Source organism: Pleurodeles waltl, chromosome 11 (genome assembly GCF_031143425.1).
Source record: "Pleurodeles waltl isolate 20211129_DDA chromosome 11, aPleWal1.hap1.20221129, whole genome shotgun sequence".
In the NCBI taxonomy this organism is placed as follows: Eukaryota; Metazoa; Chordata; class Amphibia; order Caudata; family Salamandridae; genus Pleurodeles; species Pleurodeles waltl.
Genome location: NC_090450.1, coordinates 667309875 through 667337775, shown reverse-complemented (window position 1 = coordinate 667337775; position 27901 = coordinate 667309875).

Here is a 27901-nt window from a genome sequence, read left to right as displayed (position 1 = left end):
AAACATGGAGAAAATGTAGTGAACTGTAAAACATGTTTTCCTTTGCAGAACAAAAATTACAAGTAAAGCTATAACTAATCCGCAATGCAGGCCACACACCAAAATAAATGTAAAAAATTGAATAAAAGTACAGATAAATCCTGGTGCATGCTCTCTATAAAGCAAACAAGTTGTATAACACCCTTATACAAGTGTTTGTAAACTTACTTGTGAAATCTCAAATGCAGCAAAGTCCTTAAATCCAATGATATATCTAGGAGACAAAAAAGTGACCAATCCAACTTGAAATCCAAGTAAAACTGGCCAGGAGATGGACAAAGCAGTGGGAGAAGCCTACTGGACAGGAACAGGAAGTTCGAGTCTCTGGGATACTTCCTGCTGTTGAAAAAAAAAGTACTCCTTGCCCAACAATATCAACACGAACGGTCAATTAGAGAAGATTGTTCACTCAAAGTTGTACATTTTAGCTGATTCAGCTTTGCCAGGTTGCAGCAGGAATTGATTGCGCTCACTCACGCTTGCCTACATCACAAAAGATGCACCAGAATTCGCTGGTGTGGCGCTAACTCTTGCAAGCAGGTAAAAGATCTTGTTTGTGCCCCCGAGAGACCACAAGTCTCTTATCTCACTTCTTAAGCATGCAAAATAAAAGTAAGTGCGAGCCAACGGGGGATATTCAGAAAAAAACTCTGCAACATTCCAGAGTGTGGAGTCTATTTGTAACTCTGTGTTCTCCACAGAATGAGGAATTGACGAATTCTGCAAACTCCACCAGCAGAGCGGAGTTTTTTACCCAGGCCTAATACTATTCTGCAGTTTTCTGCCTTTGGCTGTGATTTAGCTAGGTCGTTGGATAACTCATGGGGTGCTTATGCAAAGCGGATATGTTTATTCCAGGTATTACTAAAACTGGAGCATTCAAAGTCACTATGGAAAAAATTCCTCCCCAGGTAGGTGGTAACTGGGCTTATAGTAGCTCTCCACACTGCCAGAAGAAATCCATTAGTCTGGAGGTGCACCCCTGCATGTCAACATGGAAACTGTGACCTTGCAACCAGTATTTCGACCTACGTCAACGGTCCCATTTCCCCTAAAACATAAGGAGACAGAATTTAGTTGCATGACAGTCTGAGGATTTACAATGCTATCTACCCAGGTATAGCATGCAATATTTATAGATAAGTGTACATTTCGTTCTTGCATCCTGACTAACATCAATGCCATTCCATGAAGACATTGTTCTAGAGGAAAATTCAATGTTGGTATGCCACTGATAATGAGCACAGACTGACCGTCTTACACTAAACTCTAACCTACAGACACAATCTTGGGATAAGAGGTTTGCAAAATAGCTGTTCCATTTGGTTGGTAGGTGTATTACTCCTAGGAAACCTAGATCCAGGACCATCTGGGTCCGACCTACAGTGGAGGGGGTTTCCTGCCTTTCCCCACGTGTTATTTCATCTCTGATACTTTGTCTGTCTGTGAGGACATATAGGGCCATATTTATACTTTTTGACGCAAAACTGCGCTAACGCAGTTTTGCGGCCAAAAAATTAGCGCCGGCTAACGCCATTCTGAAGCGCCATGCGGGCGCCGTATTTATTGAATGACTTTAGCCGGCGTTAGTCGACCGGCGCTGCCTGGTGTGCGTGAAAAAAAAACACGTACACCAGGCAGCGCCGGCGTAGGGAAAAATGGCGTTTGGGCGTCCCAAAATGGGGCAAGTCAGGCTGAGGCAAAAAAATCGTCTTAACCTGATTTGCGCCATTTTTTTTTTGGTGCCCAGATGCCATTAACATGACTCCTGTCTTAGCAAAGACAGGAGTCATGCCCCCTTGCCCAATGGCCATGCCCAGGGGACTTCTGTCCCCTGGGCATGGTCATTGGGCATAGTGGCATGTAGGGGGGCACAAATCAGGCCCCCCTATGCCACAATTTTTTTTTTTTTTTAAACTTACCACAACTTACCTTTTCTTCCCTGGGATGGGTCCCTCCAGCCTTGGGTGTCCTCCTGGGGTGGGCAAGGGTGGCAGGGCGTGTCCCTGGGGGCTTGGGAGGGCACCTCTGGGCTCATTTTGAGCCCACAGGTCCCTTAACGCCTGCCCTGACCCAGGCGCTAAAATCCGGCGCAAATGCGGGTTTTTTAGTCCCGCCCACTCCCGGGCGTCATTTTTGCCCGGGAGTATAAATCCGACGCAATAGCATCGGTGTCATTTTTTAAGACGGGAACGCCTACCTTGCATATCATTAACGCAAGGAAGGTGTTCACGGAAAAAAATGACGCTAACTCCATGAACTTTGGCGCTAGACGCGTCTAACGCCAAAGTATAAATATGGAGTTAGTTTTGCGTCGAATTTGCGTAGAAAAAAACGACGCAAATTCGGCGCAAACGGAGTATAAATATGCCCCATAATACTTCTGTTAAGGTGTTGTGTCTTGTGGCATTGACTAGGAAGCGTACTACTTTGACATGCATCAACTGCATTTGGGCCTTTATTCTACACAAGTATAAGTGTAATAGGCAGTGAGCTCTGCCTGGTGGCACTTTCTTCCTGGAATGTGGTCTATATGAACAAGTAACATGAGGAATCAAGGAACACATAAGACATGACTCATTCATGGTCTCTGCACCTATTTCTGACATGTGCTGATACCACATGTTATCTGACAATTTAACATGGGTGTTAAGGGTCACATTATTACTAGAGAGTTCTCACCGGACATAAAAGATTATAGATTTTGGGGGTACATTGCTAGCAAAGAAAAGAATGGATAGAGTTAAGAGACAAAAAAGAAATACTAAAACAAAAATACATATCTTTTGTAATGTCCATTAAAAAATAGTAAAATAAAAAGTTGGAAGTGGGCCCATTTAAGGTGACAATCTACGTCCCCCTCTCGTTCTAGTTGAACTGTCCTTTTTTTTTTTTGGTAAGCAGCTGCGTCGAGACTGTGATGAATCCAGGGTTTCCTTCCATCCACTTTGACACCTGTTGGTGTAACCATGTGACTGTTTAGTGGCCCTTGAAACGTTTCTGTAAGGAAATGCCTCCTTGGCATGGTTACCCGCTGACTTTTTGCCTTTGCTGATGCTAAGGTTTGATTTGAAAGTGTGCTGAGGCCTGCTAACCAGGCCCCAGCACCAGTGTTCTTTCCCTAACCTGTACTTTTGTTTCCACAATTGGCACACCCTTGTAACTGGTACCCCTGGTACCAAGGGCCCTGATGCCAGGGAAGGTCTCTAAGGGCTGCAGCATGTCTTATGCCACCCTGGGGACCCCTCACTCAGCACAGACACACTGCTTGCCAGCTTGTGTGTGCTAGTGGGGATAAAACGACTAAGTCGACATGGCACTCCACTCAGGGTGCCATGCCAACCTCACACTGCCTATGCAGTATAGATAAGTCACCCCTCTAGCAGGCCTTACAGCCCTAAGGCAGGGTGCACTATACCATAGGTGAGGGCATAAGTGCATGAGCACTGTGCCCCTACAGTGTCTAAGCAAAACCTTAGACATTGTAAGTGCAGGGTAGCCATAGAGTATATGGTCTGGGAGTCTGTCTGCACGAACTCCACAGCACCATAATGGCTACACTGAAAACTGTGAAGTTTGGGAAACAAACTTCTAAGCACAAAACATGCACACTGATGCCAGTGTACATGTTATTGTAACATACACCCCAAAGGGCACCTTAGAGGTGCCCCTGAAACCTTAACCGACTATCCATGTAGGCTGACTAGTTTTGGCAGCCTGCCACACACCAGACATGTTGCTGGCCACATGGGGAGAGTGCCTTTGTCACTCTGTGGCTAGTAACAAAGCCTGTACTGGGTGGAGATGCTTATCACCTCCCCTTGCAGGAACTGTAACACCTGGCGGTGAGCCTCAAAGGCTCACCCCCTTTGTTACAGCACCCCAGGGCACTCCAGCTAGTGGAGTTGCCCGCCCCTCCGGCCACGGCCCCCCTTTTGGCGGCAAGGCCAGATGAGATAATGAGAAAAACAAAGAGGAGTCACTGGCCAGTCAGGACAGCCCCTAAGGTGTCCTGAGCTGAGATGACTCTAACTTTTAGAAATCCTCCATCTTGCAGATGGAGGATTCCCCCAATAGGATTAGGGATGTGCCCCGCTCCCCTCAGGGAGGAGGCACAAAGAGGGTGTAGCCACCCTCAGGGCTAGTAGCCATTGGCTACTAACCCCCCAGACTTAAACACACCCCAAAATTCAGTATTTAGGGGCTCCCCAGAACCTAGGAACTCAGATTCCTGCAACCAAAGAAGAAGAGGACTGCTGAACTGAAAAACCTGCAGAGAAGACGGAGACACCAACTGCTTTGGTCCCAGCTCTACCGGCCTGTCTCCCCCCTTCTAAAGACACTGCTCCAGCGACGCGTTCCCAGGGTCCAGCAACCTCTGAAGCCTCAGAGGACTACCCTGCATCTAGAAGGACCAAGAACTCCAGAGGACAGCGGCTCTGTTCCCCAAAGACTGCAACTTTGCAACAAAGAAGCAACTTTGAAACAACACACGTTTCCCGCCGGAAGCGTGAGACTTTGCACTCTGCACCCGACGCCCCCGGCTCGACTTGTGGAGAACAAACACCACAGGGAGGACTCTCCGATGACTACGAGACCGTGATTAGCCAGAGTTGACCCCCCTGAGCCCCCACAGCGACGCCTGCAGAGGGAATCCCGAGGCTCTCCCTGACCGCGACTGCCTGCTTCAAAGACCCGACGCCTGGTAAAGACTCTGCACCCGCAGCCCCCAGGATCTGACCTCCAGGTGGCCCTCTCCCTTGCCCAGGTCGTGGCTACCCAGAGGAGCCCCCCCCCTTGCCTGCCTGCATCGCTGAAGAGACCCCTTGGTCTCCCATTGATTTCTATTACAAACCTGACGCTTGTTTGCACACCGCACCCGGCCGCCCCCGTGCCGCTGAGGGTGTACTTTCTGTGTGGACTTGTGTCTCCCCCAGTGCCCAACAAAACCCCCCTGGTCTGCCCTCCGAAGACGCGGGTACTTACCTGCTGGCAGACTGGAACCGGGGCACCCCCTTCTCCATTGAAGCCTATGCGTTTTGGGCACCACTTTGACCTCTGCACCTGACCGGCCCTGAGCGGCTGGTGTGGTAACTTTGGGGTTGCTCTGAACCCCCAACGGTGGGCTACCTTGGACCCAAACTTGAACCCCGTAGGTGGTTTACTTACCTGCAAAAACTAACAAACACTTACCTCCCCCAGGAACTGTTGAAAATTGCTCTGTGTCCAGTTTTAAAATAGCTATTTGCCATTTGTGTGAAAACTGTATATGATATTTTGCTAATTCAAAGTTCCTAAAGTTCCTACAAGAAATACCTTTCATTTGAAGTATTACTTGTAAATCTTGAACCTGTGGTTCTTAAAATAAACTAAGAAAATATATTTTTCTATACAAAAACCTATTGGCCTGGAATTGTCTCTGAGTGTGTGTTCCTCATTTATTGCCTGTGTGTGTACAACAAATGCTTAACACTACCCTCTGATAAGCCTACTGCTCGACCACACTACCACAAAATAGAGCATTAGAATTATCTCTTTTTGCCACTATCTTACCTCTAAGGGGAACCCTTGGACTCTGTGCATACTATTCCTTACTTTGAGTGCATACAGAGCCAACTTCCTACAGTTTCTATTTCCATTTGTGTACAAACTTTCACTTCTGGGTGGTCGACCTCAACGTTGGCGCATTTCTCTTTTTCCTTTAGTTACCTGTTTGAAGATGAACCTTGCACATTTTGTTAATTCGCAAAAGTACATATGCATTTCATCATTCAGTTTTTGGGACAATCTTTCAGCCTGTATTTTACTTCTAGTATCAGGGTCTTGGACATTGATGGATCTCCCTGTCACTATTTGGTGAGGAGTCAAGTGATGGTCTGAGCTCAGGGTGTTCCTCAGGGAAAATAGTGCTACTGAAAAGCATTGTGGCCACTTTTTATTCAGGAGCACAACTTGCTGATCGTGCTCTTTAGGGCTCAGGGGCCATTCAGGTGCTCTACTACTCCATTACTTTGTGAGGACAGTTTGTGCTTTATCCCTAACAGAGCTGTGAGGTGTTCAAATATTGTTTTAGACATATGAGTGCCATTGTCGGATCTTATGGCTTCTGTGATCCCCTATCGTGGAATCACTTAGTGAACTAGGAATGTGGCTGCTGAGTTGGCATCACAATGGACGCATGATCCTGCCTTAATCCATCTAGAGAATGGGCAGACCACCGTTATGAGGTGCCTGTAGTTGTTGCATCTGTAAATCATATCCGCAAAGTCCAAATAAAGGGCTTTAGAGGGACCATGTGGTAATGGAATGGTGGAGCTTATCACTTTTAGAGAAGGATTAGGGGAATACTGCTGACAAGTCATGCAGCTTTGTAGATACATGGTTATTGTGTCATGCAAATTGGGGTCAAATTAGTCTTGCTGTATTTGTGTTGCCAAATGATCCCTGGAAGTGTGAGCTGGTAAATTAATCTGATCCACGGCGATTGCAAGCAAAGTTTGAGGAATTACTGGCATTCCTGTAGATAGCTGTCTATAAACTAGGTCATCCCCTGACTGAATGCACCCTCTATTTTCCCATAACTGTTTTCAGATAACAAAGTAGTTTTCTGTAGTTTCCTCAGATGTAACCTTGCTAACTCAGTATAATGAGATGTGTCCTTGTCCATGGTATTCTTTGCTTTGGGCTCAGTTGGTGAGACAGTCTGAGCCACCAGGACAGGGGTATGTTGTGGCTCTGATGGTACCTTTGGGGATGTTGATTAGGCTGCATTCGTAGCTGCTTGATCTGCCAGCACATTACTCGGGGACATTAAATACTGTCCATTTGTGTGCTGCACATTTCACAAACACCACTGCCTGTGGTAGTGCACATGCCTCTATTAGAGTCGCTAAGAGCTTTCTAAGCATCACAGGGCTACCACCTGATTCAATGAACCATAGACTACTCCATCTCATGATACTGGGGTGTACAGTGGTTGTTACGTATGCTGAATCTGAGTATATTGTAATTATCTCTCATGCTCCTGACTTGAGGGCCACTATTAATGCTATCTGTTCTGCTGCCTATGCCGAAGAATACATGAGCAATGTAAATTGTTCTATGAGCTGTACTGTATCCAAGGAACTGTGTACTGCTGCTTCCGTGTGTCTGATTCCTGTCTCTTGGTCAATCGTGGAGGAACCATCAAGAAAATAGACAACGCTACCTGGTATAGGGTCTTCTGTGGCTGGACTGTATTCATTGAGACTATGGCACTCATTATGACATTGGCGGTAAAAGCCGCTTAACGCTGTACAGAAGACCACCAATACACCGCCGCAGCCGCGGAATTCCACCACAGCTATTATGACCCACAGTTCGGAATCTACCAAAATTCAGACACCCACACAAGTCCACCGCACCAAAGGTCAGTGATAAACTGGCGATAACAAAACCTCCACCGTCACGCCAACAGAAATACGCAAACACTATTACGACCCACAAATCCACGCAGCGGTCTTTCAACAGCGGTATTCCATTGGCGGTACACACCGCCGCGCTCAAAATACACACACTCTTACAAAACACAGCCACATTGGACAATTCAAAATACACACACCTGATACACATACACACACCACTCCCACACACTCAATACACTATAAAACACACACCCACATCACCCACAAACCCTTATGACCACAAATCATAAACGAAAGCCAGAGAGAGACACCACCATCAACAACACTAGCATCCACAGGCACACAACACCATCACCCACATAACTTCCACGCACCTCACACAACACCCCACTACATATCAGCACACATATCACCCCACACACCACCCCACACATCACCTACACCACCCCATGGCACGACAAAGACACCCCAGGTTCTCGGAGGAGGAGCTCAGGGTCATGGGGGAGGAAATCATCCGGGTAGAACCACAGCTATTCGGATCACAGTTACAGCACAACTCCATTGCAAGGAAGATGGAGCTATGCCAAAGAATAGTGGACAGGGTCAACGCAGCGGGACAGCACCCAAGAAATCAGGAGGACATCAGGAAGAGGTGGAAGGTGCGTTCCGTGGTCTCCAGACACCACCTGGCGGTTCAGCGGACTGGCGGCGGATCCCCACCTCCTCCCCCACAACTAACAACATGGGAAGAGCAGGTCTGGCGATTCTGCCACCTGAGGGCCTCGCAGGAGTAGCTGGTGGAATGGACTCTGGTAAGTCAAAGCTTTATTATTACATCCTCCACCCTATCTGCATGCCAGCACATACCCCCACCCTCACACTCACCCCCATCACTCCTACTCCTCACAAATGTCCCACTATCACAAACCACACATCCCAACACCAAGCCCTGCATGCAACACCAAAGCACGGACACCCATCACTAAAGCATGCCTACTGCACATACCCATACACCCCCCTAAACCATCATCACACAAGGTCCCACACAGGAATGCTAGCACTGGGTTACACGGTCACCCACCCATTGCACACCTTGACACACACAGATGTACTAATCATGCCTTTTTACCCCTGCAGGACCCCTACCCAACGTCACCGGACAGGAGGGTCCACACATGTCCACACCACCAACAGAAGAGGCCCGCAGTGATGACAGCACCTCTGTCCAACTGGATCTAGATGAACAGCCCGGCCCATCGGGGGACCTCAGGACAGTCGGTTCCCCACAGCCAGTCACACGCCACCACAGACCTTCCCCCCTCTGGAAACACCAGCACAGCACCCACCCAGCGGGCCCATACCTCCATCCCCAGGACACGTCAATCAGCAGTGTGTCCACCACTACAGGGAACCCAGGCTAACCCACCACCCCAACAACAACAAAGACCTGGGGGCAGTGGTAGTGGGCACATCGTCCAGGGGACGGAGGCCCAGGAACACAGGGGAACTGGGAGGGCTGCTGTGCGACAGGGGGCGGACAGGCCCAGGGAACCCACTCTCCACGAGGCCCTCTCCTCCATCATGGGAGCCTACCACCACTCCCAGGAGACGATGGCAATGGTACTGGCCAAGTTTCAGGAGACCCAGCGCCTGCACGAGGAACAGTATATGGGCTTCAGGGAGGAACTCAGAACCATCAATTCCACCCTGGGCACCATCGTAGAGGTGCTGAAGGAAGTACTCAACACCAGGAGGGACACTGTGGCACTACAAGGGGCCCCTGACACTAGCATGGACGATGAACTGCCCACCACCTCCGCTGGCGCTAGTGGACAGGAGGAACCGCCACAGGACCACCACTCCAGAACCACCTCACAAACGGTCCCTGAGATCCAGGAACAAGACAAAGAATGATGCCAAGACCCCGCCAAGAAATGAGACCACCCTGATTGTCATCCTACTGACCCACTTTGTCACCCTGTCCATCCTTAAAATGCCCCAGCTCCACTTCCCATGCCCATTTGGGCAATGCACCTGTGATACTAATAGACTGGACTCTGCCATGGACATTCCTCCGCCATCACCCCTCACCATTTTGCTACCCCCTCAAATTTTGAGCACTAAAATAAACACCCTTAAAGCACAAAACAATCTGGAGTCTGTCTGTGATTTCAGAATACTGTATTAGCAATAACTGTGGCAAAAAGCTCTTTCATTTGTAATGTCAACATACCTATGTCACACAGCTCTAGTCCATGAGGAATCAAAGCAGATGTCACACTGTGGGACCCAGATCTGTGAAATCGTAAAGGAAAGTGACAACTCAGTGACCATACACTGGGTGAAAAAGACAGACAGTAGAGAGGTAGTAGTGTATAAGTACGTGTAGTAGACAGGTTTGTATTCTTACCTGTGTTTCACTGGAAATATTGCTGGATCACTGAGTCCCTGTTGTCCATGTCTTCTTCCTCTTCTTCCTCGTCTTCACTGTCCACAGGCTCCACAGCTGCAACAACACCACCATCTGGACCATCCTCCTGCAGAAAGGGTACCTGTCGTCGCAAAGCCAAGTTGTGAAGCATACAGCAGGCCACGATGATCTGGCACACCTTCTTTGGTGAGTAGAATAGGGATCCACCTGTCATATGGAGGCACCTGAACCTCGCCTTCAGGAGTCCGAAGGTGCGTTCGATCACCCTCCTAGTTCGCCCATGTGCTTCATTGTAGCGTTCGTCTGCCCTTGTCCTGGGATTCCTCACTGGTGTCAGTAGCCATGACAGGTTGGGGTAACCAGAGTCACCTGCAAATGGCGAGGCACAACTGTTCGACACACACTAACCTGAGGGATATCCCCAGACAACCATTTCCACTGACTAGCTTCCAGGTGCCCCACACGGTGCCTCTGGAGTTGACACATCACATAAGGGATGCTGCTATTCCGCAGGATATAAGCGTCATGCACTGAGCCAGGGAACATGGCATTCACATGGGAGATGTACTGGTCTGCCAAACATACCATCTGTACATTCATCGAATGATAACTCTTCCAGTTTCTGTACACCTGTTCACTCCTGTGGGAAGGGACCAAAGCCACATTTGTCCCATCAATGGCACCTATGATGTTGGGGATATGTCCCAGGGCATAGAAATCCTCCACCTGAGGGAAAATGATGTAGCTCCGTATGTGTTTCAGCAGGGCAGACAACACTCTGGACAACACGTTGGAAAACATAGGCTGGGACATCCCTGATGCTATGGCCACTGTTGTTTGAAATGACCCACTTGCAAGGAAATGGAGCACTGACAGCACCTGCAGTTGAGGGGGGATATCTGTGGGATGGCGGATAGCTGACATGAGGTCTGGCTCCAGCTGGATACACAGTTCCTGGATTGTGGCACGTTCAAGCCTGTATGTGATTATCACATGTCTTTCCTCCATTGTCAACAGGTCCACCAACGGTCGGTACACCGGAGGATGCCGCCATCTCCTCACATGTCCCAGCGGACGGTGCCTATGAAGGACAACAGCGAGCACAGAGTCAAACAACTCAGAGGTACGTACCCACAGCTTAAACAGAACACCATTCATACTCAAAAAGTGGCGTGTATGTGTGTTGAGTCTAGGCCTTGGTATGTGTGATGCAGTTGAAAATGAAGCCATGTGGGCCCAGGAAATGGCGGCTGCCTGACCTCTAAAGTGTGACAATGAGATGTGAGGTAACTGCGCTGGCGTTGTACACCATCGCGGTAGGCGGTCGAAGACCGCTGTGCAATGCTGCATTGGTTAACATTGGACCCTATGGGTCCCAGGAGCCAATGACGATGTACGCCGGCGGCGACGGTACGCACCGCCACGGACGTGACCGCCATTTTCTATCTGTTCAATCACTCGATACCTGATCTTCGACAGGAGAGGACCTACACTGCAAGTGCTGCTGTGACCTCGGTCTGGAAGAGACAATGGCTAGAATGTCTGGGGAAAGGGCCCCTGCCTTCGGAGGAGTTGGAGAAACTCGTGGATGGGGACCTCCCTCAGTACACGCTACTCTACGGTCCTCCAGACAAACAGGTAAGTACACTAGGAGCATGATGTATGGGCTATGCTTGTGTGGAGAGGGGTGGATGGAAGAAGGAAGGGGGAGAGTGCGGCGTGCATGAAACGACGGTGAGTGCATGTGCCACATGGCAAGGGTAGGGATGGGGGCCAATCACTTTGACAGTGCAGTTGGTAATAACTTTCTCTTCTCCCTGTACAAATCATGTAGGTCAGCGCCCACCAGGAAAAAACATATTTGGTGTGCCATCGCAAAGGGCGTCCGGACCCTGGGGGCCTACACCAGACGGAGCACCCACTGCAAGAAAAGATGGGAGGACATTCGCCGCTGTAGCAAGAAGACGGCGGAGGCTCAGCTGGGGATGGCCTCCCAACGTGGGAGGGGTGCCCGTCGCACCATGACACCCCTGATGTTCAGGATCCTGGCAGTGGCATACCCGGAGTTGGATGGGCGCTTGAGGGCATCACAGCAGCCACAAGGGGGTGAGTACACTCGCATTCTGCTGACTTTGCGTGCAGTGGAGGGGTCTGGATGGGGGAGGTGGGCTGTGGGTTTCCCTAGGCCAGGGTGAGTTCCGTAGGCAAGGTCCCTCTGTAAGGCAGGCCCTGTGGCACCCCACCCCACCTCTGTAGAGTGCCAACTACACCAAGTCATGCCCCTGTGTCATCTATGTGTGCAGATGTCGTCCATAGCCTTGTAGGCCATTTCCCAGGAAGTGAACAGTGGAGCCCAAGAGCGCGGCATAGTGCAGGGGGCTTTTGTGTCTGTCGTGTCCGCCAACTGTAGCTGCAATGCATGCACTCAACATGTCTTTCTTCTGTCGACACCCCCCTTTTTGTGGTCTCCCTGTTCTTGTGTGCATTAGCATCACCAGGCGGAGGAGCAGTGGCACTGGAGCAGGAGGGAGCTGCATCCCACATGGCCATGGAGGGCCACACTATGGACTCGGAGTTCACCAGTGGGACGGAGGGTGAGGGGAGCTCCACGGCGGGGACAGTAGCTGAGACCAGTGACACAGACTCGTCCTCTGATGGGAGCTCCCTTGTGGTGGCGGCAACATCTGTGCCCCCCCATCTACAGGTACAGCCGCCACCCCCCCTTCCAGCACCGCCCTCCCAGCAGCCCCTCAGCCTTCGCCAGTGCCCGCTCACCTGGGAGGGTGGACATCACCTTCGCCCCAGGCACCTCAGGCCCTGCCCCAGTCACCCCTGCTGCCCTCAGTTAGGAGGCCATTGACCTCCTCAGGTCCCTCACTGTTGGGCAGTCTACCATTTTAAATGCCTATCCAGGGTGTAGAAAGGCAGTTGCAACAAACAAATGCATTCCTGGAGGGCATTCATTCTGATCAGACGGCCCTTCAGCGAGCTTTTCAGACTCTGGCCTCAGCACTGATGACAGCCATTGTCCCTGTCTCTAGCCTCCCCCCTCCAACTTCATCCACCCCGACCCAATCCCCTGTACCTAAGCCTATCCCAAGCACACCTACAGACCAGCATGCACACACCTCAACTCACAAGGGAAGCTCAGGCAAACATAAGCACCACACATCCCACAGGCACTCACGCAAGCATCACACACATGCAGACACACCAACATCCACTGCCTCCACTGTGTCCCCCTCCTCCTCGTCTCCCTCCTCCCTCCCTCTCTCATCTACACTCACACCTGCATGCACTACCTCTACAGCCTCTACGTCCCTCTCCAGCACACCCACCACCACACCCCGCTCATGTGCAGTCACCACTCCCACTACCATTCACACTTGCCCTGTGTCCTCTCCCAGTGTGTCTGTGACGCCCCCTCCCAAAATACACAAACGCAGGTACACACCCACCCAACAGCCATCCACATCACGACAGCCTCCAGCGCATGCACCTTCACTCAAAGTCAGCAAACGAACACCTCCTACAACCACAACCTCTTCCTCCACTCCCAAACCCCCTCCATCTACCCGTCCCAGTGTGTCAAAAAAACTTTTCCTGTCCAACCTTGACCTCTTTCCCACACCTCCTCCACCCCGTCTGTCTCATAGGTCCCGAACTAGCATCTCAGCCACAACATCTCCGGGGCCAGGGGTGCCTGTAGTCACCAGAATCTGGAGTGCATGGGCCACCAGGGCAGCCAGTGTGGCACGGAGCCACAGCACAGACAGTCCCCCACCTGTGAAGCATCAGAAGTTGGCCAGTGCCCAGAAGGAGAGGGGGAAGATTCCAGCCACCAAAGCTGCTCCCAGGGGTCCCGATGGGAGTGTGGAGTCAGCTGTGACACCTTCCAAGGTGGGGAAGGGCCACAAGAAACCCTGCAAGTCTGGGAAGAGCAGCACGGCGGAGAAGACTGCCATCATCACCGCTGCCCAGGAGGCCACCGCCAGCACCAGCCCAGCTGCCCAGGAGGCCACCGCCAGCACCAGCCCAGCTGCCCAGGAGGCCACCGCAAGCACCATCCCAGCTGCCCAGAAGGCCACTGCCAGCACAAGCCCAGCTGCCAAGGAGGCCACCGCCAGCACAAGCTCAGCTACCCAGGAGGCCACCGCCAGCACAAGCCCCACTGGGCCATTAAGGACCGCCAGCACAAGCCCCGCTGGGCCATGAACGACCGCCAGCAAAAGCCCTGCTGGGCCATAAAGGACCGCCAGCGAAAGCCCTGCTGGGCCATGAAGGACCGCCAGCAAAAGCCCAGCTGGGCCATGAAGGACCACCAGCGAAAGCCCCGCTGGGCCATGAAAGACCGCCAGCGAAAGCCCCGCTGGGCCATGAAGGACCGCCAGCAAAAGCCCCGCTGGGCCATGAAGGACAGCCAGCAAAAGCCCGCTGGGCCATGAAGGCACGCCAGCGCAAGCCCCGCTGGGCCATGAAGGACCGCCAGCAGCTGAGTCCCTGCAATGGAGACCGCCGTCTCAAGCACCGCTGACCAGGGCACCGCTGTCTCAAACACCGCTGAACAGGGCACCGCCATCTCAAGCACCGCTGAACAGGGCACCGCCATCTCAAGCACCGCTGAACAGGGCACCGCCGTCTCAAGCACCCCTGGCCCATGAGCGCCAAGGGCACTGACGCTACTGAGTCATGGGCAGAATGAAGCACTTTGGGCACCGTGCCCCCTCCAGAACCAGTGGAGAGATCCATCCACTACCTCTGCCCTTAGCAGGATGAAGCACTCTGGGCACCATGCCCCCCCACAACCAGTGGAGAGATCCATCCACTACCTCTGTCCCTAGCAGGATGGAGTACTCTGGGCACCATGCCCCCTCCAGAACCAGTAGAGAGATCCATCCACTACCTCTGTCCTTAGCAGGATGAAGCACTCTGGGCACCATGCCCCCTCCAGAACCAGTGGAGAGATCCATCCGCTACCTCTGTCCTTAGCAGGATGAAGCACTCTGGGCACCATGCCCCCTCCAGAACCAGTGGAGAGATCCATCCACTACCTCTGTCCTTAGCAGGATGAAGCACTCTGGGCATAAGGCCCCCTCCAGAACCAGTGGAGACTGTTATCCACTTGAGAGACTGTGGCTTTGCACTCCCCAGGATGGAACAGTGGGCAAGCCACCCACTCTAGAGACTTGAGAGACTGTGGCTTTGCCCTCCCCAGGATGGAACAGTGGGCATGTGGCCCCCTCGTGGATTTGGCGTCATGCACTCAACCGGCTGAGGTGCCCCCCCTTTCCCTCCCCCTGAGGTGCCTGTTTAGTTGCTGTCTGATGCCCCTGCAGTGTTCTCTCCGTCATGGTCGGGGATCTTGTGTGGGCCTCGCCCATACCGTGTGGGCCCAGTGTTCCACGGACTTAATTGGAGCACTACCTGGACTACTATGCTTGGTATATATTTTGTAAATTGTGTATATATATATTTTTGCCTACTTGATTTTAATATATTACAATGGTTACACTCATTTTCTATTGTCTTTGCTTTCTTCCGGGGGGTTGGGGGTGTAACTGTGATGTATTAATATGCATTAGTGTGTGTGTTGTAGTGGGTGGGGGTGGGGGTGTTGCGTGTTGTGTGTGTATGTCTCTGTTTTTTCCCTCCCCATGTCGAAGGTGCAGTACTCACCATGGTCTTCGCCGCCGGCGTTCGTGCTCCTAGTAGAGGAGCAGGAAGACTATCGCAGGTAGAATTTGGAGTTCCGGTTCCATGGTGTCCTCGTTCCTCGTGGGGTGTGTAGAGGTGAGCGTTTTCCCTTCGGAATTCCTGTTTCCGCCGTGAATCCGCCCCGGAAAAGGTGGCGGATTGGCCTGTTGTGAAACTGTGGGAAGCACATTGTCTCCCCTCTGTCTGTTGGCGGTGTCCGCCGCGCTGTTTGTTTGTACTGCCGTGGCGGTCGGAGTGTTAAAGTGGCTGTCTTTGTTGGCGGTTTCCGCTACGGTTGTAATTGCACATTTTTTACCGCCGGCCTATTGCCGGTCTTACCGCCGCTTTAATACCGTCCGCCAGGTTTGTAATGACCACCTATGTGTTGCACAGTCATGCTCATCCTCTTCTGGATTTAATATCGGGTGGGCAAAGAACATCGCAGGATTGATCTATGACACTTCACAACCTTAAAGGACGTTTGTGACAGTATCACCTCATATCCTCACACTCTCTGATTAGTCAGAGTGGTCTTGGCGTTCTGGACAATAGCAAATACTGCATGCTCTGCATAGAGCATCAATGGTGCCCCCATAACTATGGGGGTGCTCTTCTGTGCCACAAATGCTGCAGTGGCCAGAGCTTGTTCACAGGGATAGTGTCCTTTCATGCCTGAGTCCAGCAGCCTATTGCAGTACGCAATTGGTTTGTGCCCTAGCGAAGACTTCTATGTGAGGACAGCTGTCATCACCTGCCCATTGCAGTTGCAGAAGAGGTAGAACTCATTGCTAAAATATGGAGTGCCCCGGACGTGAGCATTCAGTAGCTTGTCTTTCAGTTTCTGAAAAGTTTCCCTCATTTCTGGTGTCCAAGTTATCTTGTCCTGCCTATCTCTTGCCTATTTGATAGACTCCAACAATGGGGCTATTAGAGTGCTATGATCAAATACCCACTGTATCACATAGTTATGGAGGCCCTGAAACATCTGCATTCCTCTGACAGTTTCGGTCACATTTGCTGAATGGAGGCTGCCCTTTCAGTTGTTACATGCCTAACAGATGCTGACAGTAATTGCCCTAAATATAGGACTTCTTCCTGGCAGTACTGAATTTTTCCATTCTCCACTTTGTATCCTCTCTGGGCAAGAGTGATTAGAAGATATATAAGGGCACATAAGCTCTGATCCAGCACTTTTCTTGTGCCGCCATTTGCCCCCTAAGGTCACCATGGTATCGCTGTATTTACTATACAGCACACCATGGCACACGTTAGTACAATAGTGCCATAATGTATGATGATAGTGTGGCGCTTTGCTGGATTAGCGCCATAAATTATGCTGCTAGTCCATCAAAGCATAGGGAGTCCCATAGGTAATTATGGGGGCATCACTTTAACGCCTGCCCTGAACAGGCATTAAAAATGACAGAAAAAATGGTGCAGTGAAATCTTGTAAATTTCACTGTGCCATTTTTTGGGCCTCCCTGCGTGGGAACGCCCCCTTGCAAACATTATACCTGGCGCAAGTACAATATGGTGGAAGAGGGTAAAAAGTGGTGCAATGAATGCATTGAGCCACTTTGCAAATATGGCACATGGTGGGGTCCTCCTTAACGCCTCCTTAACACTAGGATGGCACAAGGAGGCTCAAGGGGGTTATAAATATGCCCCATAGTGTCTCTTCTACACTGTGCGAGTAGGACTACAAACCAATATGTCATTAACAAAATGCAAAACAGTGCTGTCACATTGAAAATTTGTCAGCTCATTTTTTATTGCTCTGTTAAACATACTGGGGGACTCCCAATACCCTTAGGGCAAACATGAGTACACATACTGAGCCCAGCGATATGAGAACACTGTCAGATAGTGATTATGTCGATGGAGAGGAATGTTGAAGAAGGCGATCTATAGATCAATGACTGAAAAATACTTGGCGTCCTGCGGAATGTTTGTCAAGATGATGGAGGGGTCTCGGACAATTGGGAAATTCTGATTACACATTATTGTTCAAAGGGCATAGGTCTTCAACCATGCGCCAAGTATTGCCCAAAGCTTTCTTAACTGGGTTTATAAGGGTGTTACAGGGTGATGCTCCACAGTAAATTGCTCTCTGTTCCCTTAATGAGTGCATAGTTGGGGATGCCCTCATCTGCCTCCTTGGACAAGGGGTATTGTTTTACTCGTGGTAAGATGGCAGCTTTCTTCAATGTAATCCAGAATGTGTGTGGATGAGGCTGACATTATGAGGACCCTTAGTCCACGAGACATCTGGCACCTGTGACAGATCATTTTCTTTCACTGAGTCAAAAGCTCTGCTTGGTTTGGACGTTCTGACTTCCAGCACAGTTGTCAGTGGTATGTCATATTGGAAAAGTATAATACTTTTCTTGGGGCTATCATCATATAACTTGTCATACAGTATCACCCTAATCATCCATCTTGGCTCGAGGTAGATAACACATGCCCATAAAGCACCATTATGGTCTCTGGATGTCAAGGTGCCATATGTAGGTGTTAGTTCCAAAGCCTCTATCTGCAATATTACCTCTGCTTCTGATAGTCTGGAGATCTGTCCTTGCTGCATAAAAATGATTTCTTTGGGCAATTGGACCACCCTCCCCATTAGTTCTGGTGTCTCTGTTATGATGGTAAACACTGCTGCAGTAAATGCCTCCATATCAGCCAGGCATTATCTAGTATTGTCTCTACTGGAGGAATCCACTCTTAATACCATGATTCTGGAAGCTAGAACTCCAGGTGTGGAACAAATCATGCTATTGTCTGCCTTACAATGAATGGTCATATTCAATTTTGCCATCAAGTCTCTTCCTAACAAATTTTCTGGGGCAGCTGTTAAGAACAGTAAGCAGCTGTCACTGTGTCTCCCCACTCCTTTCATCTCTACTGGTTTAGTAAAAGGGGCTCTTATAATTCCCCCAGAGAATCCCTGCATGCCCATGGATCTGTTGTAAATCGGAAGGATTTTGTTGCTTCTGTATCTATGAGGAATGCATATCTCTTGTCATTGATGGACACCATCACAGAGGGTTCTTCATCTAGCTTGTGTGTCACTGACAAGACTGGACACATAGAAATACTCTGTGGGCACCCTCATTGTGTGTATCCGCCTGCATGGTTCACCTGGAAAGGATGTCCCACCCATCACAGCTATCCTTCCTTGTCTACTTTGGGGTGGGATTTCTGTGGAGGATACTTGATATTTCTGCTGCGCTTGGGGCATTCCTGGTGACTGCACATTTTGCGAGGGTGTCTGGGAAACATACGTGATCTGTGGACTTTGCTGCGGCTGCACTGTCATATTTCCAGATGGACCGTAAATTCTCATTCTTCCATTTTGCCAATCCATCTCTTCATGTGACAGTCTCTTATAAGATGCCGAAACCTCTTACAATAATGACATACCTTCTTGGATGACCCATACTACCTCTTCCTACTCCTTCTTGTCCCCCTCCAGTATTTCCTTGTGTCTTTAGATCATCCTACTGCTGTGGGTACTGTTGTTAGGTGACCCCTTGGGACCTTTCCCACAGATATTTTAGTCATCTAAATGGCCACTGCCACTACTGCACCTTCCATTGCTCCCTTTTTCACTAACTTCTGCTGCACCAACCAGCTGCTTTCTATGCTACTTCCTGTTTACTTTTCTACTTTTTCATGTTTCTTCTTGCAAAAATGGACAATGTGTTCCTGGATTTCGATCAGAGCTTGGCTTTCAGTGGCCCTATGTTATCTAAGCTGCCTTGCACATCAGGAGGCAATTCTTTCTCAATTACATTATAGAACAATTTGTCTTTCATTTTATTGATGTACTGTGCTGGATCCTCATTTGGTTGTATAGACTGAGTCGTGAGAGATCCGATGTCTGGTCTATTGAGGTACATTTTCCTCAGCTGATCCCCCACTAACGATCTGACAAGATTAAATGGTGATCCATCACATCTGGTCTCAGTGAGGGTCACAATTCTAGCTCCAGTCTTTTAAAACACTGTGGCGGTCATTCTGACCGCAGCGGGCGGCGGTCGCCGCCCGCCATGCGGTTACCGCCGAATGACCGCCCCGCGGTCAAAAGACCGCGGCGGTCATTCCAACTTTCCCGCTGGGCCGGCGGGCGACCGCCAAAAGGCCGCCCGCCGACCCAGCGGGAAAGCCCCTGCAACGAGGAAGCCGGCTCCGAATGGAGCCGGCGGAGTTGCAGGGGTGCGACGGGTGCAGTGGCACCCGTCGCGATTTTCACTGTCTGCTAAGCAGACAGTGAAAATCTGTATGGGGCCCTGTGAGGGGGCCCCTGCACTGCCCATGGCAGTGGCATGGGCAGTGCAGGGGCCCCCAGGGGCCCCACGACACCCGTTCCTGCCATGCTGGTTCTGGCGGTGACAACTGCCAGAAACAGGCTGGCGGGAAGGGGGTCGGAATCCCCGTGGCAGAGCTGCAAGCAGCGCCGCCATGGCGGATTCCCTGGGCCAGGGGAAAACCGGCGGGAAACCGCCAGTTCCCCTTTTCTGACCGTGGCTTTACCGCCGCGGTCAGAATAGCCCAGGAAGCACCGCCAGCCTGTTGGCGGTGCTTCTGCTGCCCTCCGCCATGGCGGTCATGGACCGCCAGGGTCGGAATGACCCCCTGTGTCTGTTTCTCCCCTATGAGGGAACTAAGCAGGCTCTTTACATCCCCTACTGCCATGGTGATACCTGCAGTTTGATTCTCAAATGCTCGGATACATTTCCCTGTTCACTCTGTAAGCAGTGGCAACTGTTTTATGAGATTTTCCTTGTCCATTTGTGGCCAAGGAACATAGGGGGTCATTCCGACCCTGGCGGTCCATGACCGCCATGGCGGAGGGCAGCGGAAGCACCGCCGACAGGCTGGCGGTGCTTCCTGGGCTATTCTGACCGCGGCGGTAAAGCCGCGGTCAGAAAAGGGGAACCAGCGTTTTCCCGCCGGTTTTCCCCTGGCCCAGGGAATCTGCCATGGCGGCGCTGCTTTCAGCACCGCCACGGAGATTCCGACCCCCTTCCCGCCAGCCTGTTTCTGGCGGTTGTCACCGCCGGAACCAGGATGGCGGGAATGGGTGTCGTGGGGCCCCTGGGGGCCCCTGCACTGCCCATGCCACTGGCATGGGCAGTGCAGGGGCCCCCTCACAGGGCCCCATACAGATTTTCACTGTCTGCTAAGCAGACAGTGAAAATCGCGACGGGTGCCACTGCACACGTCGCACCCCTGCAACTCCGCCGGCTCCATTCGGAGCCGGCTTCCTCGTTGCAGGGGCTTTCCCGCTGGGCCGGCGGACGGCCTTTTGGCGGTCGCCCGCCGGCCCAGCGGGAAAGTTGGAATGACCGCTGCGGTCTTTTGACCGCGGGGCGGTCATTCGGCGGTAACCGCATGGCGGGCGGCGACTGCCGCCCGCCGCGGTCAGAATGACCGCCATAATGTGGTGCCCCAGGGCACTCACCTGGAAGGGGCATTGGATGTAAAGGGGTGGTGGTGTACTGAGGATGGTGCCATCTGGCTTACTTCTGCCTTTTATGTAGACTTTTCCTCAGGTAATGGTAGTCCCAATCTGGATCACCTTCACCATACAGAATGTGGTCTTCAGCATTTGCCATGTCGTGTGGGTCAAAGGACCTCTCTTATGGCCAGGGGCTCATTTGTGGAGCTAACAGCTCAGTTCAGTCTGCTCAGATTTCTACAAATGGCATAACAAAATGCCAGGTATCGTCTCCTTCAGTAACGGTCTCACTAGGGGTGTGGCCTATGCTGTGTGAATTTGCTTGGGCACTCATTTGTTGGACGTGTCTGTTGTGGAGAGTCACCTGTCCCCTTACCTAAATTGATCCTATTCCAGGGTCAGGCTAACCATGGGTAGTTTGGAATTATAACAGCTCAGGCTCTGTAGCTCGAGGCTTCCTGCTCCTAGGGAGCACATCTCACTCTCTTCTCTTTGCATCATTTAGGTTAGGCAGTCACCATGTGTCCCTCATGCAGTCTATGTCAACGGTCAATGAGTAGTCTTTCTTGGAGACCATAAATATGGTGACTTACTTCTTTGGTTTGAAGGAGTTCACCCATGCTCTCCACATGCTAGTGTATGGAATCCATCCTCTCAGCTAATTTCCCAAACCTTCTCTGAGTTTTCCCTATACAGTTATTATCATGCCCTTCTCTCCTTACTTCCCTTGTCTCTCTCCTATCCTCAGTGCGTGCTAGCCAGTCCTGACCACTCTCTGGTGAGACTACTATACCTCCCTTCTCCTTCTTTCAAGGGGGTGGACTACTTTCAGTCCTTTTTTGTTGCTGTTGCCTTCCTCTAAGATACAGTTTGTCCTGCCATATCTACAGACCCATGCACATAGTCACTCCACCCTGCATCCCTTTGCTGTGGGGTGGTCACTTGTTTCCTAATTACTCTACCTGAAGTGTTCCTTTTCTGAAGCAACTGTGATGTTATTGGTGAAATATGCATATGGTCACCGCTATCCCCTGAAATCTACTGTTTGCTTTTCTCATCTTGGGGAAAGGCAGGGTCTATATGCAGTACAAACTATGCCCCTAATTGCACTGAAAATTGCGGATACCCTATTTTAGTTTGCTGTCTAATAGTGCTTGCCCTCTTTGGTTTTGGTATTTGTCGGGTTACCTCGAGGGTCACTGTAGGGGAGTGTGAAGGGGTTTTAATGTCAGAGTGTTTGAATCCTACTGTAGCTTCTTGCAGCTGTACTAGTGGGTAGGTGCAGGGCACTGTGGGTGCAGTGCTGGTGTGGACACATGGGGTGGGGGAACGGATGGGGAACTCAAGGTATTTTCCTGTGAGAAATTTTTTGAATCTTTGCCAAATAATCTACATAACACTATGGCGTTTTGACTTTTCTTTAATTTGGCTCCTGCATATTCACTTTGGAGGTATGTGACAACATGCTTAATTGCTCCGTCATTGAACGTTCCTTCTTTTGGCCAAGGATACGTATGCTTTTGGGTGGCTTTAAACCACTCCTGGCTAAACTTTTGTAATTTCTTTCTGTCACTGAAGTACACCTTCTGCATATGTTCTAACGGGGTCTCTGTGTTTAGATGCTCTTAATCCTTTACTTTTTACCTTTTCTGCTACCAAATTTAAATGTGTTTAAAGTAGATCCTCATGACTTTTCTACTTGGAAATAATTTAATATACTTTTTCTATTTAATTGTTTTACAATAGCCTTTCAGCTTTTAGTTCTGTTTAACAAGTCTACGAGACACATTACAGTATAAACTTTTTGTTACATGCAATGAACATTCGAAACAACATTTGGCATATTTATACAATATCTCACAATAACATCACACTATGGCCAATCTTCATTCAACTGCACAGAGTCACCTTCAGTCACTCAACAAACTAAAAGTCTACTAGTAATGTAAGCGCCTTCTTGATTGTGCAACGCATGCAAACAGTCTGTCTATGGAAAAATGAAAAGAAGCAAATTGCATGCGGTGCCATTCTGTCCTTCTCTCACCAATTCACAAATACATATATTTCCGCTGATTGTGCAACACACGTGCACAATCCTTCAGCAATAAGAAATATTGCATGTGGTGGCCTTCTCTGAAAAATTCTAAAATAAATGTATTTCCATTGATTGTGCAACACAGGCACACAATCCTTCAACAACATAAACAAATTGAATGCAGTGCACTTCTGGCCTTCTCTGACAAATTAATAAATACATATATTTCCATTGATTGTGCAACACACATACACAATCCTTCAACAATAAAAAAACAAATTGCATGCGGAGCCCTTCTGGCCTTCTCTGACAAATTCACAAATAGATATATTTCAGTTGATTGTGCAATGCATGTGCACAATCCTTTAGCAATAAAAAAAAAAAAATTGCATGCAACTCCCTTCTGGGCTTCTCTGACAAATTCACAAATACATATATTCCCGTTGATTGTGCAACGCACATTCGCAATCCCTCAACAATAAAAAACAAATTGCATTCAAGTTACATTACACTTATATCTGTGTTTAGTATTGCTAAGAGGGGCACACTTATGTCGAACGAGGATCGCAATTCATTTTTTCCTCACATTTAAGGGGCCAGCGGTCCCGGGAGACTTCTCGGCCTCTGTGCACAGGCAGAACTTAAGCTAACCCAGTTTCTGCTCAGCTCATCAAATTTGTATGCACTGGTCTCTCTGCTGAGGGGGCAGATGGTCTTCCGGTGCCAGCCATCAGGTTGGGGTGCAAAATCACCTTCTATCTGGCATGCCAACTGTTACTACATGAACAAAAATGCTCTTGAGACTGAAAAAGTTCCATGTAGACTCTTCTTGCTCATCCAAAGACAGTATTTACTAACTGCCACAACAGGGATAAAAACACTGCGGACTGCAACTCAACCCTTCATGACCTGGCTCTACAGTTTTTTCACAAATGCCTGTTCATAGACAGGTCTTTTATACACATCAGTACAATACTTTATTACACATGATCAATAGTAGATAACATACAAGTTTGCAGATTAAAATTAAAAAACACTTGAAATGTTGTGACCCTATAACCCTAAATTCCTAGGCTAAATCATTACTCGCTGTCTGTTATACGTTTGACTCAAGTTTATGACCTAGCATTCTTTGACCTGTGAATGCATATGTGCTCTTTGTAAATCTAATTTATTTGAAGTGTGTGCTGACCTCATTGTGTGTCCTGGATTTCTGAGTGTTTGGAATTTGGGGGCATATTTTCACCCCATTTGCGCCAAATTTGCATAATTTCTATTGGTGCAAATTCGGCCCAAAACTAACTCCATATTTATATTTTAACATTAGACCTGTCTAACGTCAAAATATTGGAGTTTGCACCATTTTTTAGATGCGTGCACCTACCTTGCGTCAATGAGATGCAAGGTAGGGGTTCCCATCAAAAAAATGGTGCTAGCCCCATAGCCCCATATATATCCCTCGTGCTAAAATGACACACGGGTTGAAGGAGGGGCTAAATAATGGTGCAAAGCCTGCTTTAACAAGCTTGGTCAGACCAGGCATTAAGGGTGCTGTGAACCCATTTCCATGGCTAAACACCATGGAATGGGTCCACAGGTGCCCTCCTCAAGCCCCAGGAACACCCCTACCCACACCAGATGGACACCGGAGGATGGGGTACCCCATCCCAGGTAAGAAGGGTAAGTATAGGTAAGTATTTCTTTTTTTTTAAGTGCCATCGGGGACCTAACTTGGGTCCCCCTGCATCGCACATGGTGCATTGGCCATGCCCATGGAACACTGGGGCCTTGTGCTGGCCATTGGGGTGGTGGGCATTATTCACGTCTTTTTTAAGACAGGAATCTTGTGGTATGGATAGTTTTGCATCAGAAAATGATGCTGGGCTAGTTAGAGTCATCTTCGTTTACTCTAACCAGCCTAAGCCTTCTCCCATACCGCCAGCCCCACCCGGCCAACGTCATTTTTCTTAACGCTAGCCCACCCTTTGAACCAGCTTGCACCATTTCATAAATATGGCTCCCAGCTGGTGTTCAGGAATGGCACAAGCCGGTGCTAAACTTTTTGGTGCAAAACTGCATTAGTGCTAATTCAATTTTGTACCCATTGTCTAATCAGTCTGCAATCTGTAGGCATGGAGAGTATGCCAGAGACTCATGTGCTGATGTTGTGAGTACTTGCAGGTTGGTTAGACATGAGTTGGCCTTTAACAAATAACACTTTCATGTTCCTTATTCCACTACATCCTTGAATGAACTTTTCACCTTGAATGTGTCAGTGTAGGGGTTAGGCTTAAATTGGCTTTTGATCGTGTACAGTGGTGTAGTTTCTACTGGTGCTTCATGTTGCGCGATGTTTTCACATTTCATATTTACGGTTGTGCACTTTTTTTTACATTTCCTACAAGATTACAAGGGCAATAATGCACGAATCAGCATCTCAAAAGTTTAAACTCTGGAAAGCAAATTACACTGAAACCTTATAGTGCACTTACATTTGAGATTTGTGGGTGAAATATGTTTAATTTAGCCTGATTATCAGTTTAATAATAAGGAAACTTTTGTGTTGAAAAGGTCTTGTACATCACTCAGTCAATTTTCAAGATTTGACAAGTATGACAAACTGAAATACTGTACAACTTTGTGAAGACCCTGCTCTGGGATGCTTTCTTTGCAAAATACTTTTCCCAGGAGTAGATTCAAGAAAATATAATGCATTGTTGTTAGACCTGTCAGCCTTAGGGACTTCTTCCACCACACATTTTGCCTTCCTCCTCCAATTTGTGCTAATCTTGTTGTGCTGGCCTTAGGACTCTGCACACTTTACCATTGCTAACCTGTGCTCAGATGCATGTGCTCTCTCCTTAAACCATGGTAGCATTGGCTCATCTCCAATTAGCATATGTAATTTACTTATAAGTCCCTAGGAAAGAGGTACTACATGTACCAAGGGCCTGGAAATTGAATTCTACTAAAGGACCTGCAGCACTGATGGTGCCACTCACTTAAGAAACATGTCTCAAGCCTGCCATTGCAACCTGTGTGAACACTTTAGCCTGCCATTTCAACCTGGCAAAATAAACCTCTTGCCAGGCCCAAACCTTCCTTTTTAATACACCATAAGGCACCCCTATGTAAGGCCCCGCACAGTCCAGAGTGCATGGTGCAATGTATTTAAAAAGTAGGACATGTGCTCTTAGGTTTTATATGTCCTGGTATTGACAAACTCTTACATTTGTTTTTTCACCACTGCAGGACCTCCCACGGGATGGCATTGTATTACAATATTTCATTTTATATGTGTAATTTTCAAATAGAAATAGGTGATTAGTTCATGTTTGGTTTCTTTGGAATTGTAATGAAAAATCCTAACTTAGGGTGAAGTCCTATTTTTTATTAACATTTTGAAAATGCCACTTGTAGAAAGTTGGTAATTTCCTGCCTTTTCCATTTAGTGTCTGTACCTTTTACCTTGGTCAGTTGACTGGGTATAGATGACAGTTGATCTTTGTATATTCCTCTTAAACAGCCACACACCATGGGTGTGCCTGGATGAGTCATCACTGGAAGGATGGGAGGGAGGAGTTGAGCACAGCCCCACTTACACTTGAATAGACTGTGTCCTGCCTCCACACAAAGGGCTGCATACCCTATGTAGTTAGTCTGGAGACAGGACAGCTAAGGCAGAATGCCTGATGGCTTCAAAGGGAAACTTTCAGAAGTTCCTCCCCCACTTCAATGGCACAACTGTATATAAATACTGGACCTCAGATACCAACTCTTCAGTACACTTCAGGACCTGTGGATACTTTGCCAGGAAGGACTCCTGAGATGCTCAAGTGCTGCCACGCTGCAGGACTGCACTCTGCTGGACTACTGCCTTGCTGTGCTGCTGCTTTGCTTTACTGGCCTGCTGCCTTCCTGTCTTGGTGAGAAGGACTGGACCCACATCTCTTGAACTCAGATCTTCAGAGTGACTCCAAGGGCTAGTTGGCTAGCCTTCTGACCTGAGTCTCATGGACAGAAGGTTCCAACAGCCATGCGTTTGAACTCTGCCATCTGTGAGACTGGGAGAATTCTCACCTTTGTGCCTAATCTAATTAATGGGTCCCACTCTGGAGAATAGCTTGCTTAATCTCCACAACGGCTCTCACAGTGCTTGGATGCTTGGCTTCACCCTGGGGCTATCCAGGAGTGGGTGCCTCACAGGGAAAAGCCAGGAGGGGTTCTACAGTGGTATGTGTACAGTGCCTTGAGACCCTAATGGGTGAGTAGTGTGCTATACAAGTGCAAAGTTTGCAGTTTTACCCCTCCAGGTGGTGCCAGCAGTTGGAAGAGGACTTAAGGTACTTTGCGTCAATGGATCCAGCTGATCTGATGCACTGCCACTGCTGCACAGTGTAACTCCGTGCAGAACTGATGCATCTCTACTGCTGCCTGGATTGGATAAGTCACAAAAATCGGCATCAATGCCGCAGCTTGCATCACATTCAGAACTGCAGCTGTGTGATGCCTCCCTGGTGTACACCACAACATCTCTAGCTGACAGCAGCCTCAATGACAAGGCTGGACTCTGCATCTCAGATTCACAGCTCCTCAGAAGTGCTACATTGCTTGACTGCGAAGCACAACCCTGACTCCAGACTTTGCACTGCAAGCACTTATTAATGGGATCCTCAATGATTATTCAACAGAATCTCAAACAGCAGTTTCACTGCATCTCGGAACCGATGCTCTGATTCAGCAGCATGATGCGTCTTTGAGGTGGATCCTTGCAAAGCTCTGCAAACCAGGTTTAAGGGTACTTTGTTCAGTAGGCCTAACTGCATCCCTGTAAC